The sequence below is a fragment of the Sus scrofa genome, chromosome 15, assembly GCF_054392235.1.
Source record: "Sus scrofa isolate SSC_HxYL_T2T_F1_AM1 chromosome 15, Sscrofa_HxYL_maternal_Yorkshire_Landrace_v2.0, whole genome shotgun sequence".
Taxonomy (NCBI): domain Eukaryota; kingdom Metazoa; phylum Chordata; class Mammalia; order Artiodactyla; family Suidae; genus Sus; species Sus scrofa.
The window spans coordinates 85,149,534-85,171,195 of record NC_139397.1 but is presented as its reverse complement, the minus strand read 5'-3'; the positions used below and the strand labels follow the sequence as shown (position 1 = coordinate 85,171,195).

At 32.3% G+C, this 21,662-nt stretch overlaps 1 long non-coding RNA gene across 4 annotated transcripts in view; it reads left to right on the top strand.

Annotated features, from left to right (window-relative positions):
• Nucleotides 1-21,662, top strand: part of LOC102163767 (uncharacterized) — a 307,735-nt gene that overhangs the window by 172,546 nt on the left and 113,527 nt on the right. For 2 of the 4 annotated variants that reach the window (XR_002339001.2, XR_014829462.1), the window contains one exon: nt 6,273-6,456. The exons of the other annotated variants lie outside the window; for them this stretch is intronic. This is a non-coding gene — a long non-coding RNA (uncharacterized LOC102163767). Of the gene's footprint in view, nt 1-6,272; nt 6,457-21,662 lie in introns of those variants that run through there. 4 annotated transcript variants of the gene reach the window in all.

The following is a 21,662-nucleotide window of genomic DNA, read 5'->3' as shown; positions in this document are numbered from 1 at the left end:
CATTTGTAAATATTTTCTCCCATTCAGTAGATTGTCTTTTCATTTTGCTGATTGTTTCCTTTGTTGTGCAAAAGTTTAAGATTAATTAGGTCCTATTTGCTTTATTTTTCTTTCATTTCCCTTGCTTTAAGAGACAGACCCCCAAAAATATTGCTATGATTTATGTCAAAGTGTTCCATCTATGTTTTCTTCTAGTTTTATGGTTCCCATTTGTACATTTAGGTCTCTAATCCATGTTGAGTTTATTTTTGTATATGGTGTTAGGGAAAGTTCTAATTTCATTTTTTCACATGTAGACATCCAGTTTTCCTAGCACTACTTATTGAAGAGACTGTCTTCTCTCCATTGTATATTCTTGCTTCCTTTGTCATAGATTAATTGAGCATATTTTGTGGATTTACTTCTGGGCCTCTCTGTTTTGTTCCATTGATCTATGTGTCTATTTTTGTGCCAGTACTATACTGTTTTGATTACTGTATTTTTTTAGTATAGTCTGAAGTCAGGGAGCCTGAATCCTCAGTTTCATTTTTCTTTCTTAAGTTTGGTTTGACTATTTGGGGTTTTTGTGTTTCCATACAATTTTTGAAATTTTTGTTTTATTTCTGTGAAAAATGCCCTTGGTATTTTGATAGGGATTGCATTGAATCAGCAGATTTCTATGAACGGAACCCTATAAATACTAAGAAAAGCTTGTTAAGTTTAGACATTACAAACAATGATTTACACATATTAATCAGGGTTTCCACATGAAATTTAAGTCCCCATTTTATGAATAACATGCCTTTTTAAATAGAAGACTGTATATCACCCACCTCATGTATTATTTAGATGATTTGGATTCATTTCTATTGCCAGCTCAGATAACACCTCTAAACACATGGAAGATATATGGAAATGTAAAACATTAGGTTTAAGTAATAAAAATGAATTTGTCACTAATTCTTTCAAAAACATAATAAATTGCACTTTTGTTTTCATTATGTATTTATTTATAAAATATTTGTAACATGTTTCTAAATTATTAGTCATATTTATACACATACACATTTTCACAATAAATAACATTTAATTTAATTTAATTTTAATTTAATTTTTTCTTTTTATGGCTGCACCCACAGCATATGGAAGTTCCCAGGCCAGGGATTGAATCTGAGCTGCAGCTGAGAACTACCTTGCAGCTGTGGCAAATGCTGGATCCTTTAAATCACTGCACCAGGCAGGGCATCAAACCCATGCCTCCATAGTGACCCAGCTACTGCAGTTGGATTCTTAATCCACTACAACATAGTGGGAACTCATATTTAATGTAAATTTTTATGTTACCATTCTATTTTTAATCATATTATATAAAACAAAATTTAAATAACTTTCTATCATTTATATTCTGATTTTATAAAATACAGAAAATTCTAGATTTAGAAATAATTACTATTAGTTTTTTTCTCTCATACCCACTGGTGTGTATATATGTATAAGTGTACATATGCACATGTGCATATATACATACATTTGTAGCATAAATAATACTTTATTTTTTATAGACTTTATTTTTAGAGCGGTTTTAGTTTCACGACAAAATTGAGCAGAAAACACAGAGATTTCCCCCGTACTCCTATCCCTACACATACACAGACTCCCTCACTATCACCATCTGGAATCAGAGTGGTACATTTGTAACAAAACAGCAGTCAATATTGACACATCATTATCGCTCAAAATGCATGGTTTACTTAGGGTTCACTTTTGATATTGGTTTTGTCAACTGTATGATGACGTGTGTTTACCATTATAGTGTTCTGCAGATTAGCCCGAAGTATCCTCTCTCCTCTGTCTGCTGATCCCTCTCTCCCCACTAAAACCCTAATAAACACTGATCATTTACTGTTTTTCTCATTTTTTGGTATAATTTTGTTTTATTAAAACATTTTATTTTATGAACATATTTCATGGCATTAAAATGTGCAAATATTGTATTTAAGTATCATTTTCCTACTTTTTTACCATATACTGTTTAATTGTTCTGATAATGTTGGATATTTAAGTAGTCAATTTCTTTTCTTCATCCCTTCCCTACTTAAACTAAAGAATTAAAATGGCTTGTCCCTAAAGTAAGGAAAAGCATGATTAAAATGCTGTATATGGAACTAAAGGAATTATATCAAATAGAGAAAAGATATGAAATAGAAACATGAACAGAATTTTATGAAGTATGAAGTGAAAATATAATGATTCTATATCACAATATCCATATATAGTTGTCTATCATCTGGTCATATCTCTAACATATATGTATATCTTTATACATAACAATTTTGTTAATTTAATAAATATTTCACAGATGAGAAAAGTGAATTTTTGGTTTTTAGTCCATAAAGTTTATATATTATAAAATAATAACATATGTTATTTAATATGTTAATAAACATTATATATTACTTATTTTTATCTCTCATCTACAAAAATTACTCTATTGAATACTCTTATGACTTTCATCTGATCAATTTCTTTCTGTATTTCTAGGCGTTTTTCCCTTATATGTTTCCATGCTGTTCAGCTCATATGTTCATGAATATTGTACATTTGTTTTGGAAATAAACTTTTACCAGTAAAAGTTTTCTTATTCCTGTTAAATACCTTTTCTGGAGTAAATTTTTTTGTATTGATGTTTGCCCATTTTTCTTGTTTCTTCTACTTTTTCCTTTTCCCTTTCTTCTTCACCTATTTTTTTTTTTATTACCTCTGCCCCCTCACTTCCTTTTTTTTTTTTTTTTTTAACACTTTTTGGAAGAGAGAAGATCTAATGTCTATGTTTTGCTCATCCTTATATTTTAATATTTTCTCACCTCTTTTTGCTAAGCTACCTTTTTGTGAGCAGCATTTGGTTGGCCTGTGTGTGTTTTTTTAACCCATCTGAGTGTGGTTGATTTTTAATTTGGAATCTTAATTTTATCTCATTTACATTTATTATGACAGTTGATGTGATTTTTATTCTTTTATCACCAAGAGCAGAGAAGAAAGAATCTTAACAACCCTAAATACAAGTAGAGTTCAGAGTATATTTTTCATTTAAGTTTTTAAAATTTATATGGCTCATTATATTTTAAATTACTAAATTAATTTCTTTCTTGACCATTCTGTCTTATAGTTGTTGCTGTTTTAGACAATTGGACTATTCAGGTGGTAATTAAGATATTTTACTTTAAAATTCCCATCAATAATCTATGACATCATGTTCAGTTTTGTAACTTTGTTGGGACCATGATTTATTCTTTACTTTTCAAAAATTGCCTTCATAGTTATAAGATTTTTTATGCTATGACTGTATTTGATTTTCTTACATAAGCATTGTTCACAAACTTAAGTAATTTTTTCAGGTCATCTGAGGATGAGAGAAATAATTAGACATAGCATAAATTTCAATGTTTTCATGAGTCTGTCTTTTTATTCATATCAATATTCAATGGTTCTGCTTATCAAGTATTGACAGCATCATCTGGACACATAGAATAAGGAAGGCTAGTTTCCCTGAAAAGAGCTGATTATTATTACTAAAAGGAGAAATGGTTGCTGAATAGGTGAAAAAGAAACCATCTCCTACTTATATTGTACTAATTTCAGCTCCCTAGTTACTTTGCATAGGTAAACACTTTATTAAAGAAGTGTTCAGTAAACTTTCATTAGTAGTTTTATCACATTTCTTTAATGATTGGCTTTCATTACCAATAAATTTCAGAAAAAGTAGTTTTAATTTCCAGTGAAATTGGAGTCATATAATAGAGGGGTCTGTGGGACCTTAAAAAAAGAGTTTTATGTTCTACTTGTGTTTTCATTAATATTTAGATATTAATGATGACTGTAACCTACTTGCCAGAAGGAAGACAGTGGAGTAAAATTCAAGTCCTCTAAGCTCTTAACATTTGTAGGAACTGTTTGGAGAAATCAAGATACACAGAATGAAGGTCACAGTTTACATAATTAAAATGATAATTATCACTGAAATTGTATAATGAACATATATAATGCACTCCTTTTCCAATCAGAATTTTTTTCCTTGGAGTTATTTAGCAGAGCTTGGAGAAGACTGAACACTAGTCATTGTAAATGTCTTGTCATGTAACCCTCCAAAGAAATTAACCTTTAAAGTTGGAAAAGCTCTCCATGCATACCTTGATTATATAATACATATACTTTATGATATTGACTGCTCAGTAAGGGTCATAAGTAAGATTACTATTATTTTTTACTTTTAAGGTAGTTTTCTTCAGATAAGTTATTTCCTTTGCTTGAGATACCATGAACATAGCCTTTTTTGATTGTAAAACCTTTGGACTATAACATTTTTTTCAACAGTTCTGAAACAAACAAAAAAAAGTTCCACTTATTCCTGAAACCCTGATGGGTTTTAAACTGTGTAGCTCATTTCTTTGTTCTGTGTAACAAAAGAAACTTCTTAGGATTTCTGACTGCACTGTTCTGGTTTGTGCCAGGTTACTACTGCCTTTTACAAGATAGAAAAACCTTGAGCACTTCTGACTTGGACTGCTTATTCAAAGACCAGAGCCTTGAAAAGGGCATTGAGATGGCCTTGTAGCTAAATTTACATTATTTTTATGGTTTTGAGATTCTGATTTTCAGAACTTCAGCATTTACAACATTTTGATAAAGGACAGCCTTAGCTGTAGAGGGAAGGGGCTTTAGAATATTTTCCAGTCTATGTAAATTGATTAGCTAGTCATTAGTGTCTTCTATATTCTTGGCCACTTACAGCATGAAGAGATTGCCACTAAGCCAATAAAAATGCCAAAAGCTTTGACAGTAAATACAGGACAAGTCAAAATTCTGGCCTTCTGTTTTACTGGCCAAGATTATAAGAAGTAGAAAAGATTATTTTCTCCTTTTTTTCTCTCTTCCTCTCTCCCTTTTTTTTTTTTTCCTTCTTCCTTTCTTCCTTCCTGTGATAGAGTAGATCCCATATGGGAGCATTTTGGGTTTTTTTAGTTTTTGTATCATAAATAATATTAAGTAACATTATACAAAAATCTTTGCCAAATTTCTGTTTCCTTCAATTAAAATTTTAAAACAAGTTCATTAAAATACAAAGCATGAATACACTTTCAAAGATCTAAATGTTTATTGCTGTATATAAAAATATATTGATTTATAATACTTATTTGAACCATCTTCTTTATGACATTACAATCATTTTATATATATATATATATATATATTTTGCTTTTTAGGGCTGCACCAGAGGCATATGGAAGTTCCCAGGATAGGGGTCGAATCAAGCTACAGCTCCTGGCCTATGCCACAGACACAGCAACGCTGGATCCCAGCCGCATCTGCGACCTACACCACAGCTCACGGCAACGCTGGATCCCCGACCCACCGAGCACAGACAGGGATCAAACCCACATCCTCATGGATACTAATCATATTCGTTTCTGCTGTGCCACAACAGGAAGTCCTATTAAGTAGACATATATTGTCTTTTGTTTCTCTTATTATTGAAATGTTCAATTTTCATCCCTAGCTTGGAAAGCAGAGTGCTGACAGTAATGTTTATGCTCTCCATAAATAGGACATAGGCTAATTCCATTTTGGGGAATCCGGGCAGTCAAAGAGAGAACTCTAAAGTCATCTACATTCAAGTTTCCCTGAGGAAATAGCCCTGCCAGCTGACCTACAGGCTCCCAGTTGGCAATGACCATTCACCAATGCAGAGCTTCAATCAACTTTTAGGTGTTTCATCTCTAAGTACGCATAGCCAAAAATTATCAGCATGAAAGACAAAGACCCAAACGGACATATAGGAAAAAGACTTTTAATATTGAATGGGGAAGTCCAAAAATTAAATGGCTGATGTATTAGAGAGATCATAGAAAATTAAGAGATTAAAATCATCAAAGAAGTGATTCAAGATTGTGTTCAACAAAAATATGTTCAAGGGGAAAAATATGCCTACATGAAACATATCATTATGAAATATCAAAACACTGAAGTAAATGGGACAATTCCAAAAGCCTGTTGAAAAGAAAAAAGTAATAAAAGGGGTGATGGACAAAGAATCTGCTGTCCAAATGTTTTTGGATTTCTCTGTTGTGACGCTAGAAACTAAAAGCCAATGGAGCAAAGCATTCCCATTTTGAAAAAAACAAAAAAGACATCCAACCTAGAATTTTATACAGAAGTAATTGTGTATGAGATAGACAAGGATATTTTCAGGTATGAGAATTCTCAAAACATTTTTTTGTTGACATATCCTTTCTCAGGAAGTGAAGGAGTGGGTAATCCAAGAAAGAAGAAATAACAAGAACCAGGAAACAATGGCTCTAACTCAAGAAAAAGATATAGTCCCAGGATGTCAGGGTGAGAGCTGTGCTCCGGAGTAGAAAACATGTCCAAACACTCCAGAGGACCTGTCTCCAGGATGAGGCAATTGATAGGACCCATGAGGTATTTGAATATATTGAGAGAGATTGTAGACAACTTGGGGAAAGCTTGGGACTGAATTAATGGGAAAGAGAACACAAAAAAATTAAAAAGAAAATAAATATTACCTGAAATGTAAAGGAAAAGTTGTACCCCCCCAATGTAATCTCCATCTAGTACTTAGTCCTTCTAGGAATAATGTTCACATAATCCTAATAATCTAAGCATTAAATATTAATCTAATTGTAAGTATGATATAAAAGTATTGAGAAATGGGCAGATCCAGATATATTTCAGATATAGAAATAATTTGGGAGATATACAATTTTTTTATGTTTGGGAAGTGAGTCATGTTTGACAGGTGACTAAATGCTTATATTCTTTACTGGGAAATACATAATAATTGCAACAACTAAAAAAAGAACTAGATATAATTAACAAAGGGGTTATAAGGACTGTATTTTGCATTGTATAATAGAATTACTTAATATTTTAATCTAAGTGAAAGAATCTCTTCACTAAAATCAGTAACTAAGTCAAATCCAATTTAAATTTAGTGTTCAATAACTAAAATTCTAACTTTTACATTGGACAAAATTGTGGTAAAATGTTTTCTGCTCAAATAACATGCAAAAACAAAACAAAATAACACAAACTCAGTGAAATTCAATTATAAAATAAACAGTTTGTTTCACAAAATTACTGTGCCTTACACTGGCTGCTAAGTTGTATCGACCCCATTATACAGGATGCCTTACCAAGCAGTCATATGTTCTTGAATAATTAATTATTGCTTACTGTGGTGATACATCATTAGCATAAGATAATAGCATTTTCAGATAGCCAGAGTATCCTTACAAAGACAGGGTCTTTGGCAAATAAACACTGTGTGTATGTAGACTCCAGTGCAAAATAGAATCACAAATATTTTTAGGGGAACTTACATATCTTAAAAATTAGGTAGCAGGTGCTTTTGTTTTGATCTAAAGTAACAGTTTGTTAATGACACATCCCATAATCAGATTTTCTATCCATGATTTTATTGGCTGAAATAGTAACTAATATGACAAATTTATTAGCCTGCAATGAGGAACGCCAACATTGAAGCACAGATGGTCTCCTCCAACAAGTGACAATTTAAAGCATCAGATTTATTATGAAGCAAATGAAACTGTTTAGAGCCACGACATTCTTGCCTCTGAAGGAAAGAAACAATAGGAAAAAGCAATTAATAGCAATGGTAGCTTTATTATTTTAGCTTACATTTTAGGAAATCTTTGACAATGAACTTTGTAAAAAAGACTTTTTAAAAGTATTTTATTCCTTTATTGAACTACAAACTGAAGCACTTGTCTTGGTTTGATTATATTTGAACTTTCCTGTTTTTTGCAGAGATTTAGCTTTCTGTGTGTGTGTGTGTGTGTGTGTGTGTGTGTGTGTGTATGAAAACAAAGCTAACTTCTGAATACTCATCTAATAAAACGTCAGTAGGAAAGTGACAACAGCACCTGTGGGAAATAGCAAAAGGAGCATTGTGGGTAATATGTCCTCTGGGGTTTGGTATTTGTGGTAAAAATCAATTATATTCTTGACAAATAAATCCAGGGGGATGAAAAATGCCAAGTGCAAATAATGCACTTTAAATATGTATCACCATAGAGTTAGCAGCACCAGCCATGATCCAGTTGTGGGACAAAACTAAAAGCTAATTATCAAAGGTTGAACCCATGTAAAATAACCCTTGTACAGGTGATTACAACTAACTTAAAAGAAGAAGTTGTGCCAGAACTGAGCACCTTTGTAAGCCATTCTTTACCCCCTTTCTGTTGCCCATATTAATTGGCAGAAATCTGTTTCCATGGCAGACTTCCACCTCAAAAGTACTTGCAAAAGTGGTTTAAGAGACATTATGTTTTAGTCAGTAGGAGATCAGCTACACTTCTAGTGAAATGGGTCCTATGCTGTTCCACAAGTGCTTGCTTTTGTGTGTAGCACTTGATTCCAGATCTTTCTCTACCTTGATGAGTATTCAAAAGAGAATTCAAAAGGGAAGATAGTTTTATATAGCAACTGAGAAAGCAGTCTCAGTTAAATAGAAAGGCAAAAATGTATAGTTTTGATCTCATATGTATATGAATATGCTGATGTCCTGCTTGAAAAAGAGCATTCAAAAGCCTGTGTGATGAAAACTCTGTTCACATAGTTTAAATTGAGTAATTGCTATCATTTAATGAATATCTTTCATCTGTCTATTTATCCATCATCTGTCTATTATATACTATAATTTATTATCTGGCATTTATTATTTATCTATCTACTTATCTATCTGTATCTCTCTGATCCTTAAAAACACTATTAGGTTAGGGCATTATGTCCATTTCGAAGATAGGGTAATGGAATGAAGAATTTATGTTTTAAAGATATCCTTTTGACTGCTTTGAAATTGGAAAAAGGAAAAGGAAAGTAAGACCCAGAGAGAAGTCTCTGATTGTAGCCAGATGAAACGAGTAGAGAAAGGCAGGGAGAAAGGAGAGTGGGAGAGAACAGATCATGTATATTTCAGAGACAGTAATACACTTGGGATTTTTATAATATATTTGGTTATATATTGCAGAAAGTATTTTTTTAAGTTGGAAGATTTTTCTCCTACTCCCATTGCTCATCATTCCTACTGGTTTCTATTCCTGAGCATTGCAGGTACTAAGAATTCTTTTGTAATACCAGAGTGGTAGAAATATCCAAAAGAGATAGTTTGGTGGTAGTGGTGATTTAATTATTGCTTTTATGACATCTGCTGCTTATAAGTGGCCTTACCTAATAAAATTGGAAGTTTTCCTGTGTATGCTAAGATATTTTTACAAAAGTTTTTTGTCTTTAAACTGTAAATCCCCCACTCATTTTACCCATCCTTTTTCTATTGAGACTATAACTTTCAGCTATATTTGACAACTTAATAGGAATTTAAATGGAAGTTATGTCTTCTTTTAAACTTTGAATTTCATGTGAGAAAATAAACTAAAAATATATAAAATGCTTAATTTGATCAGTTTCAGTATATATATGCAAACGTGAGATCATTACCAATATCGAATTAAAAAACTTTTCTGTTAATTGCATAAGTTTCCTTGTGCCCCTTTATAATCCATCCCTCCCACCACCCCATCCTTAAATAATCAGTAAACCGTTTTCTGTTATAGCTCAGTTTGCATTTTCTAGAACTTTATGTTAATGCACAAACTTTTTTGTTGGTCTGGCTCCTATCCTTCAACATAATGATTTTGAGGTTCATTTATGTTGTTTTATGTATCATTAGTTAATTTTAATGAGTAGGAAGTATTCCATTGAGCAAATATATCCCAAATTGTTTATTCACTGGCTGTTGATGAGCATACGAATTGTTTCCAGTGTGGAGCTATTGCAACTCCATTTCAATGAATATTCATATACAGGTCTCTATGCAGATGTATATTTTCAGTTCCTCGTAGTTAATAAAATTTCAGTGAACACTTAAAGGCAAGTTTTTGTACAGACATATGTTTCAATTCTCTGTGGTCAATACTGAGAAATAATATGACTAAGTCACATGATAGATGAGTGTTAACTTTGTTAAGAAACTGTCAAGCTGTTTTCCAAAGTGATTATACCACTTTACCTTCTTATCAGTATTGTATGAGATTTCCAATTCCTCTGCATCCTCACTAACACTTGGTATGGTAAGACTTTATTTTGATCAATTCTCATGGTTATGTAATGGTATCTCATTTTAGTTTTAATTTAATATTTCTTTTACGAATAATAATGTTGAATATCTTTTCATCCACTTATTGAGTATTCAAATATATTCTTTTGGGTTAATTTTATTAGATTGTTTGTTTTCTTATTATTGGCATGTAAGAATTTTTCATATTCTCTAGATATAAGTTTTTGACTAATACAAGTTATCTCAAATCTTTTCTTCCAGTCCGTTGTTTGTCTTTTCATTTTGTAAATGACACTTTTCAAAGAGCAAAAGTCTTGTTATATTGATGAGGTCCAATTATTGATTTTCTCTTTTCTGACTTAAGCTTTCTATGTTCCGTTTAAGAAAATTTGACTTTGCCTTTTTTCTAGGTATTTTATTATTTTAGGTCTTATGTTTAGATCCATGATCCATTTTGAATTAATCTTGTGATTGGTATGAGGTGAGCATTTACTCTTATCCATAGAGATATCCAGTTATTGGAACAACTTTGCAGTCTTTCTTTTCCCTGTTGAATTGCCTTGTCACCGTTGTGAAAAATAAACATGTAGATCTACATCTGGACTATTCTATTACATTGATCTAAATGTGTATGTTTTTGTTTGTTCGTTTGCTCTTTTTGGCTATGGCATGCAGTGGCTTGATGTGGGACCTCAGTTCTCAGACCAGGGATTGAACATGGGCCACAGTGGTGAAAGTGCCAAATTCTAACTACTAGACCACCATGGAACTCACAATTTCTATGCTTTTGTTCATTTGTTTTATTTTGTTTTGGAATGTTAAATTGTCTTGATTACTTTAGCTTTATATATAGTAAGACTTAATATCAAGTAAGGTCATTAGCTTTATAAGAAGACTCAAAATCAAGTAAGGTAAGTTCACTTACTTTCTTCTTCTTTTTTTTTTTTAAATACTTTGGTTAATTTAGGTCCTTTGCCTTTCCAAACAAATTTTAGAATCAATTTTTCAAATTCCAGGAAAAAAGAAAAGACTTGGAAGTTTTTTGGAGTTGCTTCAAATCTATAGACCAATTGCCGTCTTAACATAGTCTTCAAATTTAGGAACCTGCTGTATATCCTCCCATTTATTAAAGTTTTCTTTGATTTCCTTCAGCATTTTTTTGTTGTATTCAGTGTAGGTGTCTTGAACATGTTCTACTAGGTATTTCATGATTTTTGGTGCTACTGTAAATGGGATTTTAAAATTTTATTTCCAATAGTTTTCTATTATAAGAATGAAATTAATTTTTAAGAATTAACTTTGTGTCATACTTGCTAATAAATTGTATTGATTTTACTAGTAATTTTATACATTTACTGGTACTTGGCAGAATATTATATAATCTACTAATATGAACAGTTTCAGGAGTTCCCGTCGTGGAGCAGTGGTTAACGAATCCGGCTAGGAACCATGAGGTTGCGGGTTCGATCCCTGCCCTTGCTCAGTGGGTTAAGGATCTGGCATTGCTGTGAGCTGTGGTGTGGGTTGCAGACGTGCTTGGATCCCACGTTGCTGTGGCTGTGGCTTAGGCCAGCGGCTACAGCTCCAATTAGACCCTTAGCCTGGGAACCTCCATATGCTGCAAGAGCGGCCCAGGAAATCACAAAAAGACCAAAAAAAAAAAAAGAACAGCTTCGCTTGTTCATTTTAGATACTCATTCTTTTTTATTACTTTCCTGGCTATATTGCAATGGTTAGGACATTCTGTGAGATAATAAATAAAAGTGGTTAAAGTAAGTATCCTTACTTTGTTCCCAATCTCCTGGGGAACCAATTTAGTTTTTCACAATTTAGTACATTTTTCAAGGAACCTTTTACAGTTTAAGAAAATTCCTTAGTATTCCTATTTTTCTGAGAGTGTTAATAATGAATCACTATTAAACTTGGTTAAATCATGTAATTTTTGTCCTTTATTCAGTTAATGTGGTATATTACATTGACTAAAATTTGGAGGCCAAACCAATTTACCATTTTAGGAATAAAAGATACTTATTTGGTCGTAATGAATTATCACTTTTTATATGCTGCATTCAATTTGCTGGTATTTTAATGAACCTTTTGTCTATATTCATGATGGGTGTATTCTATATGTTGTTTTTCCATAATGTTTTCTCATATTTGGGATTTGGATTATGCTGGCATCATAAAATAAAATGAGCAATGAAACATCGTCCTTTATTTTCTGGTAACTTTTCCTCTCTATTACATCATTCCCATTACCTCATCCAACAAATGAACTGTTATTTAGTTGATCTTCTACATTCCTAATTCTTAGTCACTCTCCCAGCTTTATCCTGTTGACCTAAAGCAACATTTTAAACAACTTATTCCTCTATTTGAAAGCTTTTCTTCACCTAAATATCAAGACAACGTACTAATATGGTTTTCCTCCAGACTTTCTTGTGGGTTCCATTTGCAGGTTACTCCTTAACTCTTCCTCTTCTCTAAAATTTGGGTACCTTAAACTTTTCCTTGATCTCCTTATCCTTACCCCACAAACTAACAATACAAGTGATTACATTTAAAGTCTTAAGTCTTTAAATACCAAGAATATGCAGAATGACTCTTAAATCATCATCTCTGTCCTAGACCATTCTCCTGAACTTCACACTCATATTCTACTGGAATTCACTTTGATACTTAAGAAATCTCACTCATCCATCTACTTTTTCATCAGAATCCTCTTTCAAGTGATTGTATCCAGTGTTGAGAAGGCAGCATAAAGAAAAAAAAAAAAAAAAAGGAGCGAAGACTGACAAATGGAAACCATTTATCAAGATGTTTTACTTATATCTAACCATATGAATAAATTAGATTGAATGGTGTGAGTATACCAATTAAATTGCAGAGATTCTCAGACTGGACAAAGATGCAATAACTATCTGCTGCCTACACAAAATGGACTTTAGGTATTCAACAAAATAATTTAAAAGAAAAAGGATGGGAAATAATATACTATGCTAATACTGACCAAAGTAAACCAGAGAGCCTATGTTAATATCAGACAACTAGATTTCAGAGCCAAAAATATCCCTGGAGATAAAGATTATTTCATAATGGCAAAAGGATCATTTATTAAGAGGACATAATCCTAAATGTATTTACCTCAAATAGCAGAACTCCAAAATATATAAGGCCATAACTGAGAGGATTTTTTGGAGAAATAGATACATTTATAATTGCAGTTGGAGTTTTAACTGTCTTTCTCAATAACTGATGGAAAGAGTAGATAAAAAATTAGTAAGGGTGTGAAAGATTTGAACAAAACTATCAACCAGTTTGAGGTAATTGGTATTTATAGAATATACTGTACAACAAGACAAAATCACACTTTTTTTTCAAGTACATCAGCATTTATAAAGATAGAATATACAGTGAGCCATAAAACGTCTTAATCAATATGCAGGAATTTAAATCATATGATATATATTCTCTAACATCAGTGGAGTTAATTTAGATATCAATAAAGAAAGCTATCTGAAAAGTAGCCAAATATTTGGAAAGTAAAGAACTTTCTTTTAAATAACTCATGAGTAGAAGAAGAAATAAAAAGGAAAATTAGGAAGAATTTTGAGATGAATGAAAATGAGAATATAGCAAAATTTATGGGATGGTGCTAAAGTTTTACACAGTAGGAATTTTATGGCACCAAATGCTTGCATTAAAACGCATTAAGATCTCAAGTTAATTACCTCAGCTTCAAATTTAAGTAACTAGAAAATTAAGAAAAAATAAATATCAAATAAGGATAAAAAAATATCAAAGTGAAAAATCAGTAAAATATCCAAAGTTGCTCTATCAATGTATATTCCCACCAACAATGTAAACAGGTTCCCTTTTCTCCACAGCCTCTCCAGCATATATTGTTTGTAGACATTTTAATGATGACCATTCTGACCAGTGTGAGATGATACCTCACGGTTTTGATGTGCATTTCTCTAATATAGCAATGTCAAACATCTTTTCATGTGCCTATTGTCCATATGTATGTCTTCTTTGGAGAGATGTCTATTTTGATCTTCTGCCCATTTTTTTTTCCTGATATTGAGCTATATGAACTGTTTATATATATTTGGAAATTAATCCTTTGGTGCTCACATCATTTGCAAATATTTTTTCCCATTCAATAGATTGTCTTTATATTTTGTTGGTAGTTTCCTTTTATATGCAAAATATTTTAATTAGGTCCCATTTATTTATTTTTAATTTTGTTTACATTAATATAGAAGATAAATCCAAAAAAGTATTGTTGTGATTTATGTTAAAGAGTGTTCTGCCTATGTTTTCCTCTAGAAGGTTTACAGTATCTGGTCTTACATTTAGGTCTTTAATCCATGTCATGTTTGTATTTATGCGTGGTGTTTGAGAATGTTCTAATTTTATTCTTTTGCATGTAGCTATCCAGTTTTCCCAGCACTACTTATTGAAGAGATTGTCTTTTCTCCATTGTATATCTTGTATCCTTTGTCATGTATTAATTGACCATAAATTTGTTTTTCTTCTTTCTGGGCTTTCTATCCTGTTCCTTTGATCTATGTAGCTGATATTGTGTCAGTACCATACTGTTTTGATGACTATAGCTTTGTAGTGTAGTCTGAGGCCAAGTGTGATTCCTCCAGTTCCACTCTTCTTTCTCAAGATTGTTTTGCCTATTTAGATTTCTTTTTTTCATAATAATAGTGTAGCAAAATACACATTTTGGATGTTGAAATGTCATAATATTACTCTACTTGATATGACTTATTTTCTCAGATTTTTAGTTAGGTAGTATTTTCTTTAGGAATTTTGCTTGTATATTTATAGGTGAAATGGCTCCATGACTTTGCTAATTTGTGTTGTCTTAGTATTACAGTAGCTCCGTAAATAAGGTAGGCACTTTTTGGAGTTTTGGAAAAAAATAGATATTGGCTAACATTTAAATTTCTGTGAGATTTAGTGGTCTATTCAGAGCTTTATTTTATCTTTTGTCTTTTGTCATTTTTATTTTTATTTTATTTTATTTTATTGTCTTTTTAGGGCTGCACATGTGGCATATGGAGATTCCCAGGCTAGGGGTCGAATCAGAGCTGTAGCTGCCAGCCTACACCACAGCCACAGCAATGCTGGATCCAAGCTGCATCTGTGACCTACACCACAGCTCATGGCAATGGTCCCACTTAACCCACTGAGTGAGGCCAGGAATTGATCCCACATCCTCGTGGATGCTAATCGGATTCGTTAACTACTGAGCCATAACAGGAACTCCTCTTTTGTCATTTGTAAAAAAAATTGGGGGTCTTAAATAGTTCCTCTTTCTGTTCTTCATTGTGTTTATTTACATCTTTCCTCCTTTTTGATCTTTTTTTTTCTAAATTCTAATCAATCTTTCTAAAGAATAGTCATTTTTATTATCTCTATTTTTATTCTCAGTTTCATCAATTTCTTCCTTTACCTTTGTTATTTATTTTCTTTGTTTCTTTAGGTGTTATTATTCTACAATTGCTTTCATTAAACCCTAAATTTGAGACTTGCTGCCTTGGCACAGATGGTTAAGAATCTGATTGTGGTGGTTCAGATTGCTATGGAGGCATGAAATCATTCCCTAGCCTAGCACAGTGGATTAAAGCATCTGGCATTCCCCAGCTGTGGGTCAGATTCAATCCCTGGTCTGGGAACTTCTGTATGCCATGGGTGTGGCCATAAAAACAAAACAGATTATATTTAATCTATAAATTTCACTATAGGTACCACTTCAAACTGTCGCACATATTTTGATATCCTCTGTTTTCATTGTCATGAAGTTATAAAATATTCCTTAAAATCTCTTTATCATTTTCTTTTGAACCAAAAATTAATGGTATGTTAATTAATTTTCAGATTATAGGAAACTAAGATTATCTTTCTGTTATTAATTTAGAATATTGTTACACTGAAGACAGAGAACAAGTGCATTATATCATCTTTCATGATTTATTGCCACTGTCTTCATGACTGAATATAAGATTTATTTTTGTGAATATTCAGTATGTCTTCAAAAGCAATATTCATTCTTTGCGAGAGTAGAGTTCTGCATATTATCTGTTAACTCAAGTTTATTAATTGTTTTTTTCAGATTTTCAATGCCTCTGCATATGATTTTGTCTGGTTGCTTTCTTTGTACCTGCTTGGAGTGTGTTAATATCACCAGCTACAATAGTTTCTGTTCTTTTAAGTTTCTTGATAGATCATGAGACTACATAGTTAACTCTATTTAATGCAATATTTTTTGTTGTTTATTTTTTCAAAATACAGTATTTATAGGATCTTTTCACTTTTTTAAAATATTATTTTTGCCTTAAGCTTGATTTCATCGGATATGAAGATTTCTATCTAGATATTTTTGTTCATAGTTGTCTGGCACAATTTTTCCATCTTATTCATATTTAAACTTTTTCATTGTGTGGCTTTGGATTTAGAGTGTTTTTTTTTTTTTTTTAAAAAACTTTATTCAGGCCTTTTACGTTACTGAAACCTTTTAATTAGCTCATATATTTTCTTATAAAAATAATATAAACATCCTGTAAAAATTGTATCCAGTCAGCTTGGTATATAAGTAAGTAAAATAGTCTGCTTAGAACTAGAAGGACCAGAATATTACAGAGATAGTTAATAGTCTAGGTTTGCAGCTCATACAGTGAATTATTCAAAGTATGCCCCAAATTTCATTATAGAGACTAAACTCTAATCTGGTTTATAGCCAAGGTTTGGGAGTAAAGATTTGCAAAAATGAGTGGGAAAGCAGACTTCTATGAACCCCCTGCTTAGCAGTTCTTGTGTAACTTTAAAATAGAGGCTCTATTAAAAACTCCCCTGTAAGATGTATGGCAGAGTCCTTCCAGCTAGTAGTTTTCCCTGTGTAGAACTATAGTTTGGTGCCAGCTGCTTTGAGGCGGGCCATGAAAAGCAAAACCGAATGACATAAGCCAGTAATTATGCTTGTGTGATATGGTAGGTAATTGAGTTGTTTAATGGAGAAGGTTATAACTTGGAATGAGAGACAAAAAATCCTTGAATATAGCATAAAAATAAATATTTGCTATATTCTCTTTTCTTCTCGCTATTAACTTTAACTGTATTTTTAACAATTATATATTAAAGGAAACAAATTATATATATTTTAGGCTACCAGGGTGAGCTGAAATGGATATGCTTGCTTGCAAGTGAATTATTATTTTTTTTATTTTCATTTTTCTTTCTTCATTTAAACACTGTTCCAATGTATTTTTATGTTTTTAGTATATAATGTGCTATTTTGAAAAATACATATTTGAATGCAACTTCTCCCTTGTGAATCAATAGTAATAAGTTAAATCAGAAAATGCTGTTTCTCTTTAAAGCTTGGCCATTCTGGGGCAAGTTACATGCACTTATCTTGATGTTTTACTTTCAAGTTGTCTAAGCAAATTGGAAATAGTGCACTGAAGGCACTTTCACATGTGATATCTGTTAAATGTCATTTACAATTTATGTATTCTTACACAGAATTTTCCTTTCTATCTTCAGAGACTGAGAAATAAATTTTCTTTCCTGCTACTTTTTCCCCTATTTGGCAAAGGAAATATTTAAATATATCTTTTGGTACTATAGATAAACAAGACTGTTATCTTATTCATCAATTCCATTGTATGTCTACATTTTCTAGGAGTTTCCTTTTTTACTATTAAATTTGTTTTGGTAGTGAGAAGATATGTCTATCTTTAATCTAAGTAATTTCTTTTAAAAATAAAATGTCTCTTAACCCCCACTCCTGATTGTAAATGGTAAATTGTACAATCTTACTTTTTCATCTAGTGTGAGATATTTACATTAAATATGCATGTCATATATAATATATGGATAGCTGAAAGCAAAAACTGCTACAGTGCTGGAGAGGAACCATACAAAACTTAATTTTATAAAAACACCTAAAACACCATAAAGAATTAATTAATCCTAATGCAAAGCAATAGACATGTGCAGTGAGCAGAGCTTATTTTTAAATACATAGTTTTAAATAAATATATATATTTTTCTTTTGACAGATTCATATTAAGCACAGCCTGTGTGACAGGAGACTAAAGACATACATGTATACAAGTAATTTTTATACTTTTGCAATTGAATGCATTGGTTTCATCACTTTAATTTGCTGATATCCTTGTTAATTCTTTCAATAACTTTATTCAATATAGGTCAGGCTAAATATGATAAAATAGAAGATAAAAAGATTTTTAAAGATGAAAGAATTTCTCTGATCTGAGGTTTAGCTGATAAACTAGGAGAAATCAGAGACAAGAATAGAATTGAAAATTTGAGGATATCTGATAAGAATGATCTATCATATTTTCAAAGCCCTTAACAAATTTCTTTCTAATTAGTAACTGCTATAATTGTAGATCTCAGATGAAGCATTTTTGGTGGTAGAACCCTGGTTAATAGGAATTAAGAGATGAGTGAATGGGTAAAATATCAAGGCAAAAATACTTTTAAGAAGTTTGCAATGAAAGGAATACTGTGAAGCAAAGATAACCAGGGGACAAATAGAGATATTTTATTAAACTATGTTTTGATTCATTGAAACATGTGCAGGGAAAATGTATAAATAAGAAACTGAAGACATGAGAGGTATCTAATAGGATGACTAATGGATAACTAATGGACAGCTAGTAGGATATAGAGCTAAAGGAGAAAAACTGTGTACTAATACAGAAAAAGAGTTAAACAGCCAAAAGAATAAATGAATATGAAAAAACATTTTCAAGTTGGATTAGAAATATTGAAGATGTTCATTTCCTAAGATTCTGTAGTTATATGCACAGAGAGGAAATTTTCTAATCATTATTGAAGGAAATTGATATTAAAGAAATTAAATGAGTTGTTTAAAAGGACACTTAAGCACTCAACTGATATGGAACACAATCTAATCTCTTTCTCAGCAATGCCTGGCAAAGAGGGAGCAGGAATTGAGATGTGTTAAAATTTACCCAGGGTTGAAAAAACTTGAACTCCAGAGAAAGTAAAAATCAGAGTATAAAAATCAACTATTAGAACTTCTATTTCATTTTGATTGTTTAATCCCTGAGAGGTAAAGGTTAATGTTTTAAGACAACTGCTGCAGCCTGGCTACCCAGAGAAGGCACTAGCTCACTGCAAATTTCCATAGAGACCAGATATGACCCAGTGCTGGATCCCAGTCCTACATAGTGCTTGGAAAGGAGCTGGTGCTTCATCAGTCTTGAAGGCTAATGAATTGCACTTGCTACATGATGGAGGTTCCTTTTCAAGACTTGGACCCTAGCTTCATGACCGCACTAGTGAGGGGATTCATGTTTTCTCTCTTGTGAAGGCTGATACTCCGTGCTAGTCACGTGACACAGCTTTGAAGACATGGCTGTCCCCTAAGCCTATGATTGTGTCAGGGAAGGGCATAGTATTGTTGGGTTAAATTTGGGGTTAGTATCTTGCATATCATATTACTGTTGTGTGCTGACTCCTGATCATGCCAATGGAGGAGCAATGCTTCCCTTACCGTGCAGTTTAAAGGTTCCATAATTTGAGGATCTTTGATCCTCACCGAAAGTCTGAGGTCTGATCCTGATAGTTTTCTGTGTACTGCACAATGTGTAGGGATGGGGCAGCTGGTCCTGAGCACCTGCCACAATGCCTGATCCTTGGGTTTGCTTCCGCAGAATTATATGCCATGTAATTATGGTGTTTATGTTGTGTTGTTTGGCCATGTTCTGACAGTCAGAAAGTCTAGAGGTATCATCATCTCTAGCATGAAGATAGACAGATCTTGGTTATGGCTAAACAGAGATAAATGAGGGCAAAGGGGAGCTAATTGGTTTTTACAACAGTCAGGTTTCAATGGATGAGGGATAGTATGAAATCAGTAGATGTAAGGAGGTGAGAGAGGTGTAAAGACAGAAGATTGTACTCAGAGCAGATAATTTCATGATTTGAGCTCATGCATGTAATCATTAGTGCATTATGTCAAGGTTCAGACTGAAGAGCAGAAGTAATGAGAAGGCAGTATACTGCAAATCTGTTTTTTGAAAATCTGTAACATAGGTTAAAGTTCTAAGACGACTTTATCCTCTGCAAAGTTCTTGCTGGTGTAGATGTCTTTCTGACATTTTTTCGGTATATTGTTTTGGGCTCTGTTTCTGAAAAGATTCTAGTAAGGAGTAAATAAATGAATTGATGAAGCAAATTTCCTTCAACTTTTTGATTACTGACTGTAAACTACAAAAGCAAAAACAAACTAAAAAAACCCTGTACTACCACATTACCCCCTAGAATTTAGGAAATTATAAGACATCTGGTAGACACTTAAAAATAATTTTTGGTATAATCATTAATTATATGCACTGTTATAAAATGTTCCTTGAAGAAATGACTGCTCTATCTAGGAATTCTGTGGTTAATCCATTGTAAATAAAAGCAAAATCAAATATTGTGTGTTCTCAATTCAGGACATTACATGTTTGAAATTAAATGCGTTTAAAATTGATGGTGTCTTAGTTTTAATGAAATATCTTAATGACATTCTTATTAGTTTATATGGTAAATCTAACTGTTCAAGATATAGAACTAATTGTAGTAAAAATGCTCTTTTCAGACATGATGTATTTCATTTACTATGCTTTATTTAATTTGTCACTAAAGTCTCAGATTGGTGCTGAATTGCGTGTAGGAATTAGCAAATGGAGAATGATAGGGTCATATATGGCATTACAAATATAAGTTAATAGCACACTTCAACATTTCACCTTCTTTCTAAACCTCCAATCAGCAAATGAGAATTGTCAAATTGCATATTTTCTCTGCAATTTTTTAAGTAGTAAGATGCCACAGAGAAAACTGACCACCCAAGCTGCAAAATCAGCAAAACAAAAAGGGAAATGTTAGTTTTCTCTCTCTAGCTATGAAAATCCCATGTGGATTTTTCTGGCTGTCTGGATTGCAGATTATGCTGATAGCATGTAAAGATTTCATTCCAGTTAGACTTCAATCAGAACTAAATATTTGGTTCAGCCACTGTGAGTTTTTAATAGTTTGCAATCTTAGACAAACATCAGAAAATTTACCTATGCTTCGGTTTTACTTCTTAAGGGTGCCTGAATCATGATAACTTGTAGTTGATAATTGCCAAATGTTCAAAATTGCAATATTTTTACTCTTGGTGAGAAGGAGGGGGAAAAAAGGATATTTCTTGTCTCTCGGATATATTGGCCTACTCTCCAAATGACAGGTTCCTGACTGATCAACTGTACCACCTGCTACTAAAGCTCAGTAATATTAGTCTGTGGAATGGTTTCATTCTCATCTCACACCTCAGAGATCTTGTGCTCAACCCCAGGCATCCCTTGTGTGTTTAAATCAGCTTAACGGCTCATACAGTGTGCTGATTTCCTTGTAGGCCTCTGTTTTCTCAAAAAGTGATCACCTTTTGCCAATGCCCTCAGGATTAAACAGGGCAGTCTGGTTTTCC